Below are 9361 nucleotides of genomic sequence, written 5' to 3'. Positions count from 1 at the left end.
CTACCTATTCAGCTACTGACTGCCTGTGGAATGGGCAAGCTATGGACTTAATCTGCATAGGACTTTGAACCTAGCTGAATCCTCTGCCTTGAGGATTATCATGATTTTATTGCTGTTGTATTTGTATGTTATTAGTCTGGTTACAGTGCTTCAGTTTTCCTGCACAGGGGCCATTGTGGAAGATGGGGAACATGTAGATCCTGAGGTGAGATTTCTGGAGGGATGCGTTGTGTGTAAAATTGCACTATTTCCAGAATCTCTTGCCTGGGCTTAGTCCATCTCCATATCAATAGGTAATTACAAGGGTGAACCAGGGTATATCCGGATTGGAGAGGTTGGGTGCAGCTCCTTTTTCTGCAGCAAGAGACAGGTGAGAGAAGTGGACTGCTGCTTGTAGTCAATAAACAGGTTTCTCCTACTTTATTTCTCCATTAGACTGATTTTGGTTTCAAAGGTACTTTGCTCCAAGATTTTCCCCTGGAGTTACAACCAGTAAAGGTTTTAGCAGACAGCTATGTGAATGACAGACTGAAATTATCGTATCTAAAAATTTAATTTCCATTGTGATACCTTTAATTATTTTTCTCTAGAAATAATGGCTATAGATCTCAATTTCAAATGAATTGGGGAAAAAACTGAAAAAAAAATCACTGGATGTTTACAACTGAGAAGTTATCAAGAGGGTATTATGATGAGATGAATAGTAATACCTACAACAGCAAGCTGCTTCCTCTTACACTTATTGAAGGCTTTGGCTACTGTGCTTTTGAAGACCAGTAAATAAGCCTATAAGACTGTGATAGCTGATGATGTAGCAAGACACAGCAGGCCACTTTTTCTACAGATTTTATTTTCAAGGCAATAATGCAAAAGTTGAGACATTAGAAGGAAAGGTAGTAAAAGGCATCATCTCAAATTGGCCTACCACTTAGGCCTTATGAAGGAGAAATATAGTAAGACATTAAATAAGAGTTTAAGTACAGATATCCAGAACATGACAAAATTAGAAAATAGATTATGCCCATGGCAAAAAAGGTAGCAGTAATAGTGATTGCTGTATTACAAATACTGCAACTTAAGGAAATCTGATAAAAATGTACAAGAGAGGTTGCTGATAATCTGAACCTCCCAGATATGTTTCATGTTTCTTAATATTTTTGATGAGTCACTTTGTGTTATAAACTATTATTTATTCTAACAAGACAATGCATGGCAATTTACCTGTGTATTTTCCTGTGCTATTAACATTCTTTGTGCATTGTTTATAATCAAGCCTGATTAATCAGAATAAATTAGAGAAGTTAAATCTGCTCACAAATATTACCCCCTGTTTTCATATTCAGATTTACAGGAATCAGGGCACAAAGTAAGCCTTTAAATAATCTTCCATTCAATTTCTCTTTAAAAAACAGGACTCCAGTTAAATTAGTGGATAGGTAAAGCTTCGTTAACTTTTCTATTAATATTCATTTTTTATAGACTATTGTAGGTACTTATTAAAGACAATACCACTTAGTAAACATTCCATATTTCTTGAGGATTTCTCATTTCTCAATACATTTATGTTTTATAGTATTATAAAATAAGGGTATATATGATACTCACAATGAAGTAAGTAGCAATAAATATAAGCACGCATTACTTCATTGGCAGGACATTTGTATTAATTGCAAGCATTGTTAAAGAAAATACTCAGAATATATATCATTGTGACTGAAAATTCCATGATTGTCATAAATTTTGGTGATTTAAACTGTTTAGAAAATAACATTAATTATGTTTGGTTCTATAGTGTCCTTCATTAAAAAAAATTTTTGGTAGAAGATTTTTCTTTAGTTGCTATGATTTATTTCAAAGTTCCTATGCCATCATTGTAGGAAAACACTTTAACTTTAGCATATTATACCACTGATGAATTGTATCCTTGATGTACACTATAGTACATCTCACCCACAAGACTAGTGATAGCCTGTAAATGAAATGCCATCCTTCTCAACATCTGTGTAATAATGCTAAGGAGTGTGAAAAATTCTCTTAGAAGAAATATTTCAAAATTATTTCCACTTAAATCCCAGATTATCTTACCATGGTTTCCAAGGACTTCCCTTTTTAAAAAGATAAATTTTTTGAAAACCACTAACACTAAACCAGTAAACAATTCATAGAAAAATTAATTAATAGTCATTCCAGGGAAGCATGTTAGAAGCAGCTCTGTGGTTATTAAGGAGTAATAATGTGACAAATACTATCTTAAACAATTGGAATCTTAATGTCACTTCTAAATTAAAAACCTGGAAAAATCAAGCATCATTGAAAAACTAGTGCTGGAGATATAAAGATCACTGCATTCTGCTTGGATAGGTCTTGGAAGGGAAAGCCTAGTTCATATGGCTCAGGAAAGCAATGCATAATGGGGTTTGGCCTGACCTGTGGAGCTCAAGGACATACTGCCTCTGAAAAGCAGAATAGTGGCCTAATTATTACAGGAAAAGAAGAAAGGTGTGTCATGCTCCCGGTTTCATGTGCATGGATTTCCAGTCTTGAATACACCACAGATGATTTTTGAAACAGAGACTTGTAAAGATCTTTATAACACCTATCCCTGTTTTGTTGAAGATTGTTCTTTCCAGGCTCTAGGGCATAATCCCCTCTTCTTAGGGTGAGAAGACTTACATGTTTCTCACAGCTCATTCAGACAGGCCATCCCTTTCTGTGACACACAATAGCCTTACCTGTCTCCCCAAGTGATTTTTCTAGTAACGGCTGCTGTTTTCACTGCTGGGCCAGCTCCTGGGTCAGGGTGAGGAGATTTCTTAATTATCCAGCCTGGGGCCAGGGAGACCACCACTTAAATAATACTTGCACCTGAGAGGTAGAGAAAAAGTAGTTCCTTAAAGAAACAAAGGGGGAATGAAAAATAAAAAGATGTATCTTCCAAGGATGATCAAAATCTCCTCTGAAAGGAACTAGAATTTAAATGAGTTGCAAAGAGAATAAAATTATTTTTCTTCTTCATGCAGAAACAGTTGCGCTTTTTTTTTCAAATATTATTCTCTATTGATGCCAGAGTTCTTGTTTTCCAAGTCAAAGAATGAACTTAGCAAACACCCAAGGCAGGAGAGTCAGGGTATAGGCTTTGATTCAGAAATAAAGTGAGAGCAAAGAGTTCCTGGCTCATGCCAGGAGGGGACAAGAGAGCCTGGGGTGGTGCATTGTCTAGGGGATTTATAGGCAGTTGAGGATTTTTGGGAATTGAGGGCTTAGGGTGTGGACTTGGACCACCTGCCGTGCCCTCAAGGTGGGCTGGGTTGTTGTCTGTTTGCTAGGGCTGTTTACAGTGAAGCCACAGGTTATGCTGAGATACCCTTGCAGAATACTCAGAACACTCCAGGCCAAGTTGTTCCTGGCCTTTTGACCTTTAACTAATCTCACTTGAAGATGTCTATATTCCTAATCTGGTATCTTTACCCTAGAGAATTAGTGTGACCTTAACTTTGCATAATGCTGTACACAAAGTTTTGATAGGGACTTTACATTGTTACATTGCTTTGACTGTAAATATCTTGCCTTGTTTTTTTCCAGAGGCCCTCACCCTACTCTGTCTAAGCCCATGGTCCCTGTCTCACTATCAAATATTGCTGTGTTGAAATATTACACAGCTTTTCATCCAGAAAAGAAGAAACATTCTCATCTGTCTTACATTCTTATTTTCAGGCATTAGAGACTGCATCGTTCAGTGGAATAAAAACAACTCAGAGCAAGAGGTTTGAAAGGCAGTCCTGTCTGATTAGTAGTCTATGAAGGATTAATCACCTCCAGTTAATATCTTCTCCACTATCAGCAGCCTATGGAATGTTGTATTATTTGATACCAGGAAATTCTGGACAGATTGTATGGATTGATGCAGGAAATAGTGTTAAATTCTTTGGAAGACCATAAGTATATAAATTATTCATACCCAAAGAATAGACTGGGCTATGTGTCTAAATTTCAATTCTGATCTTCCATGAAAGATTTACAAAAGAACTCCTCTACATAGGTCACTTCTCTCAGTAACATACCCACAACTATCTGTTCTTACCTTAACTTTCTTAAACTGGACTTCAGTTTTCAACAATTTCCTGAAACTGTGTCATGGTTTCTTCTTGCCAAATCTAAGAATATTTCCCGTGTTCTTTATTTTGACCCCTTTGGGGTCTCTTTACATCATTATTTCTTATGGGAACTCTGCCTCTTTTACCTTCAGTATCACTGATGTTTTCTTGATTGTTTCTTGATTATTTCTACAAGTTTGTTTGAACCAATTCTCATAGGCCTTTGCTGGCTCCTTGTCATTCCTCAATTTCTACCTAGGGGTAATAAGACCCAGTTCTTAGATGTCTGTTTTCTTCTTTCTTTTTGTCCATTTCTGAGACAGCTGTCTTCCTTCCCCTGCCCCTCACTCCATTCCTTCCTCCCCTCTCTCCCTCCCCACTCCCTTCCTTCCTCTCTTTCTTTTCTCATCTAGTTCATTCACTCAACCTCTCTGTGATTCTAATAATTTTTCTTTGTTTTGTTTTGTTTTTAGTGGGAGAGTGATCTTTCTTTAAATTAATACCCTTGACTGTGGCTCAATGTTTAAGTATCTCCAATCCATACCAGTAGCCCTAAATCCTAAACCTATCAGTTAGTTCCAGTTGAATTTTTCAGCATTACATCAGTATAAACACATTTAACACTAACATCATGGTCACATCATTCTCTACATTTTTGTCATCGTTACTTGCCTCTAATCAAATGCTCTGCAGTTGTCTATTCCACTTAAATATATATTATTTTGTAGAGCAAACAAACACATAAACAAACCTGAGAGTCAATCCTTTGAAATGTTTCTTAAATTTCACTGCTATCACCTTTGTCTGATGCTTATCACCTCACTGCAGTACCAGTTGCTAACTTCTCCCTGCCCCTAGTTTCTTTTCTTTTTTCTTCCACCTTGTACACATTATAGGACTCTTCTGCATGGTTCATTTGTATAACATCTAAATGTGAAAACTGGCCAACTGAAAATACTGAATTAATCATGTTATTTCCAGTTGTTAAAAATTCTAATAATTTCTTTTTGAATCCATTCTTTTTAAGGAGGTCATTCAAGATGATCCACTATCTGATCCTTATTATAATATGCATTTATAGCCTGGGCCCATATTTGCTGTGTCAAATCCTATTCTGGCTTTAAAGTTCAGTAATGATATTATCTCATAATGATATTTTTCTCAGCAATTCTAGCCTATATGGTCTCTTGTTTCTCTTAATTCCTAGAGTTTGTGCCATGCATTTAATCTCTTTGTCTGTCTCTCTCTCTATATATATATATTTAGATCTATCATCTAATATTAATATTATTTTGTAATATTAATTTCATGTTTACTATGTGCTAAATAAGTATATTATCTTTTTTATTATTGAAACAATTTTAACTGAAACACAGTTAACATAACATTGCAATATTTTTTAGATGTACAACAGTGATTTTGCATTTATATATATTACAAAATACTCACCATAGTAAGTGTAGTTACCATCTGTCACTATGCAAAGTTATTATAATATTATTGTCTATATTCCCCATGTTGTACATTTCATCCCCATGACTTATTTATTTTATAACTGGAAGTTTATACATCTTATTCCCCTTGACCTATTTCATATATCCACCACCCCTCTTCCCTCTGGTAACCACCAGTTTGTTCTCTGTATTTATGAGTATTTCTGGGATTTTGTTTTTGTTTTTTTTAGATTCCACATATAAGTGAAATCATATGGTGTCTTCCCCTACCAGACTTATTTCACTTAGCATAATATCCTCTAGGTCCATCCATGGTGTCACAATGGCAAGACTTTATTCTTTTTTGTAGATGAGTAATATTCTATTGTGTATATACACATCTTCTTTATCCATTTATCTATTGATGGACACTTAGGTTGTTTCCCTATCTTGGCTATTGTAAATAATGCTGCAATATACATAGAAGTGCATATATCTTTTTGAATTAGTGATTTTGTTTTCTTTAGGAAAATACCCAGAAGTGGAATTACTAGATTGTATGGTATTTTTATTTTTAGTTTTTTGAGGAATCTCCATACTGTTTTCCATAGTGGCTGTAACAGTTTACATTCCTACAGCAGTGTGTAGGGGTTCCCTTTTCTCCATATCCTTCCTAACACTTGTTATTTCTTGCCTTATTGATCTAGCCATTCTTACTGGTGTGAGGTGATATCTCAATTGATTTGGATTTTCCTGATGATTAGTGATGTTGAATATCTCTTCATGTGCTTGTTGGTCATCTGTATGTGTTTTTTAGAAAAATGTATATTTGGGTCCTCTGCCCATTTTTTAATTAGATGATGATGATGATGATTTTGGTGTTGAGTTATATGAGTTCTTTATACATTTTGGATATTGGCCCCTTATCAGATATATCATTTGCAAATATATTCTTCCACAATGTAGTTTGCCTTTTCATTTTGTTGATGGTGTCCTTTGCTGTGAAGAAGCTATTTGGTTGATGTAGTCCCACTTATTTATTTGCATTTGTTTCCCTTGTCTGCAGAGAAGTACCCAGGGGAAAAAAAATTGTTAAGGCAGTATCCAAGAGTTTATTGCCTATGTTTTCTATTAGGAGTTTTATGGTTTTTACAGTTTTTACAGTTAGGTCTTGAATCCATTTTGAGTTTATTTTTATGTATGGTGTAAGAAAGTGGTCCAGTTTCATTCTTTTGCATGTAGCTGTTTAGTTTTCCCTGCAACGTCTATTGAAGAGACTGTATTTTTCTCATTGTATATATACTTTCCTTCTTTATCATAGATAAATTGACTATAAGTGTGGGTTTATTTCTGGTCTTTCTATTCTGTTCCATTGATTTAGATGTCTATTTTTGTGCCATTTTGCATTTATAGCCTGGGCCCATATTTGCTGTGTCAAATCCTATTCTGGCTTTAAAGTTCGGTAATGATATTACCTATAAACAGTATAGACATATAAATCAATATTGATTTATATGTCTATATTGTTTTGATTATTACAGCTTTGTAGTATAGTTTAAAATCAGGGAGCAGATAGCTTCAACTTTGTTCTTTCTCATGATTGCTTTGGCTGTTGGGAGTCTCTTGTATTTCCACACTATTTTAGGGTTATTTGTTCCAGTTCTGTAAGGAATGCCGTTGGTATTTTGATAGGGGTTGTATTGAATCTGTAGATTACTTTGGGTAGTATGGGCATTTTAACAATATTAACTCTTCCAGTCCGTGAGCATTGTATATCTTCCCACTTATTTGTGTTCAAGACATTATGTTCATTTAATGTCTTATAGTATGTCATCTCATATAATTCTCAAAATATCTGTATTATTATTCCTATTCTGTAAAATAGAAAACTAAGGCTTAGAATGCGTAAAGTACTTTCCTAAATCACAAAGTTAAAAGACAAACCTAAGACATAAAAATCTTTGACTTTAAAAGTGTAATTTTGTACTGTATGATACTGAAGTATTTTGCGTTGTATTATATCAGTACTTAATAAACTCCTTGACCAAGTAGGTGTACCAAAACACGAATAGAGTGAATGAATGGATGAAAGTTTTCAGGTGTTAAGTCTAAGGCTCCCAAATGTATGATAAGCAACTTAAAGCCCAACTTCATGACTTACAGTAATGTGAATGTCCCTAATGGCATTACACTTGTAAACACTGTAATTGCTAGCACTTACTGAAACTTTACTATCTGCTGTACATACATTTTCTTAATCATGAGAAAAGTCTAAGTAGACAGTAGTTTTTCCAGCTTAAACACTGGAAGAAACAGTTTCAGAGAAGTTGTCAACTGACACACAGTAAGTATCAGAACAAAGAACTACAGGTAGCTACATTCACTTCTTACTTTTGTCCATTTAACTATGCAGTCTTTTAATATTCAGTGATGAGATACATATGCCCTCCTGAACTCTCCCAGGAGTTGAAAGAACTGAGAGTCACGAACAAGCTTAGGCACACTCTCACCCATGTAGACTGAAGTTGCTGACTCTAGTGCTGTGACAGCACTATCTTGCATCTGGTGATACACATGAAGTTCTCATTTTCCAAGTCTGTGTGTCTGAGAGGCCATTAAGATATTTCTAGATTTTCTTCTGGGAAGAAGCTGACATTACTGTTCTGCAGTGCTCTGAGTCCAGAGTGAGCTGGAAATAATAGACAAATTTGTGCATCCAGAATCAGATTGAGAACCTTTTGGGAAAATACAGTAAATGGATGAAACGAATCCCTATTTATGTGTTTATGTATCTCTTTCATATTTGTTACAGTCAAATTGAAAACGTAACCTTCATTTGTGAAATTTTTACTCTTTTGTAAATTATAACCACTTACTATTCTGTTGAAAAGAATACAGCCTCTCATTGGCTTTTGTTTTAAAATGCAGAATATAGATTAGGATACTGAGAAGAATTATAAATTATTACAAATTACTTGAAATCTACAGAGCTTCATATAAATACTTAAGAATATTACAAAGCCTCTGGGATGCAGCTTGCCATTCTAGTACTGATTTAGGGACATCATGGATAATGAATGAGGCCAAGTTGTTAATAAAAAAATAGGGATTTTCTAAACATGAAAAAAAAACCACTTAAGAGGATGACTGAGTAGAAGATAACTGATGTTATGCTTAAGAAAATAATTTACTGAAATTTTTGGCAAATTGAATGTAAGCAGGTAATTTTTTTCCTTTCAAGACATTTTCCCCCTATCTTATGCACAGTGAAAAGTATATATTTTTCTTTTTTACTATCATATATTTACAGATATTTAATATTAAAAGGATCATAACCATTATATCATCATTTTTACATTTCTACTTCTAGTTTGGTGAGTAATGAAAGTAAATAATACTGTGCTCAGTTAAATGTTAAAATTCAAAGGCAGTGTAAAACATGCAAAATGCTAGCACATCCAATATTTATGAACAAAAGTGTTTGGCTGGTCTACATGACATTAGCATTTTTCAGTGATCACAGAATCTCAAGCCAAAATAAACAAATAAAAACTGTTTAATGTAAATCAAAGGATTTCAATAAAATCCAATGAACTTAATATTGGCAGGGTAGGGGAGTTGTAAAGGACACTGGTGGGTAGGGTAGGTTGAGAAATGCACACACAATAATTTCATTTGAAATAGTATGGTTTAGAATCAGTTTATTTCAACTTTAACTCTACAGTTCTATTCTTTCATTGAACAAGTCTACATTGCAAAGAGTATGCCAGAGCTTGTTTTTAGATAACTGATGCCAGGGAAAGTACTAAAGAAACACACAGTGAAAATCTATAT

The sequence above is a fragment of the Manis pentadactyla genome, chromosome 1 (genome assembly GCF_030020395.1).
Source record: "Manis pentadactyla isolate mManPen7 chromosome 1, mManPen7.hap1, whole genome shotgun sequence".
Classification (NCBI taxonomy): domain Eukaryota; kingdom Metazoa; phylum Chordata; class Mammalia; order Pholidota; family Manidae; genus Manis; species Manis pentadactyla.
Note: the sequence above shows the minus strand (reverse complement) of the source record.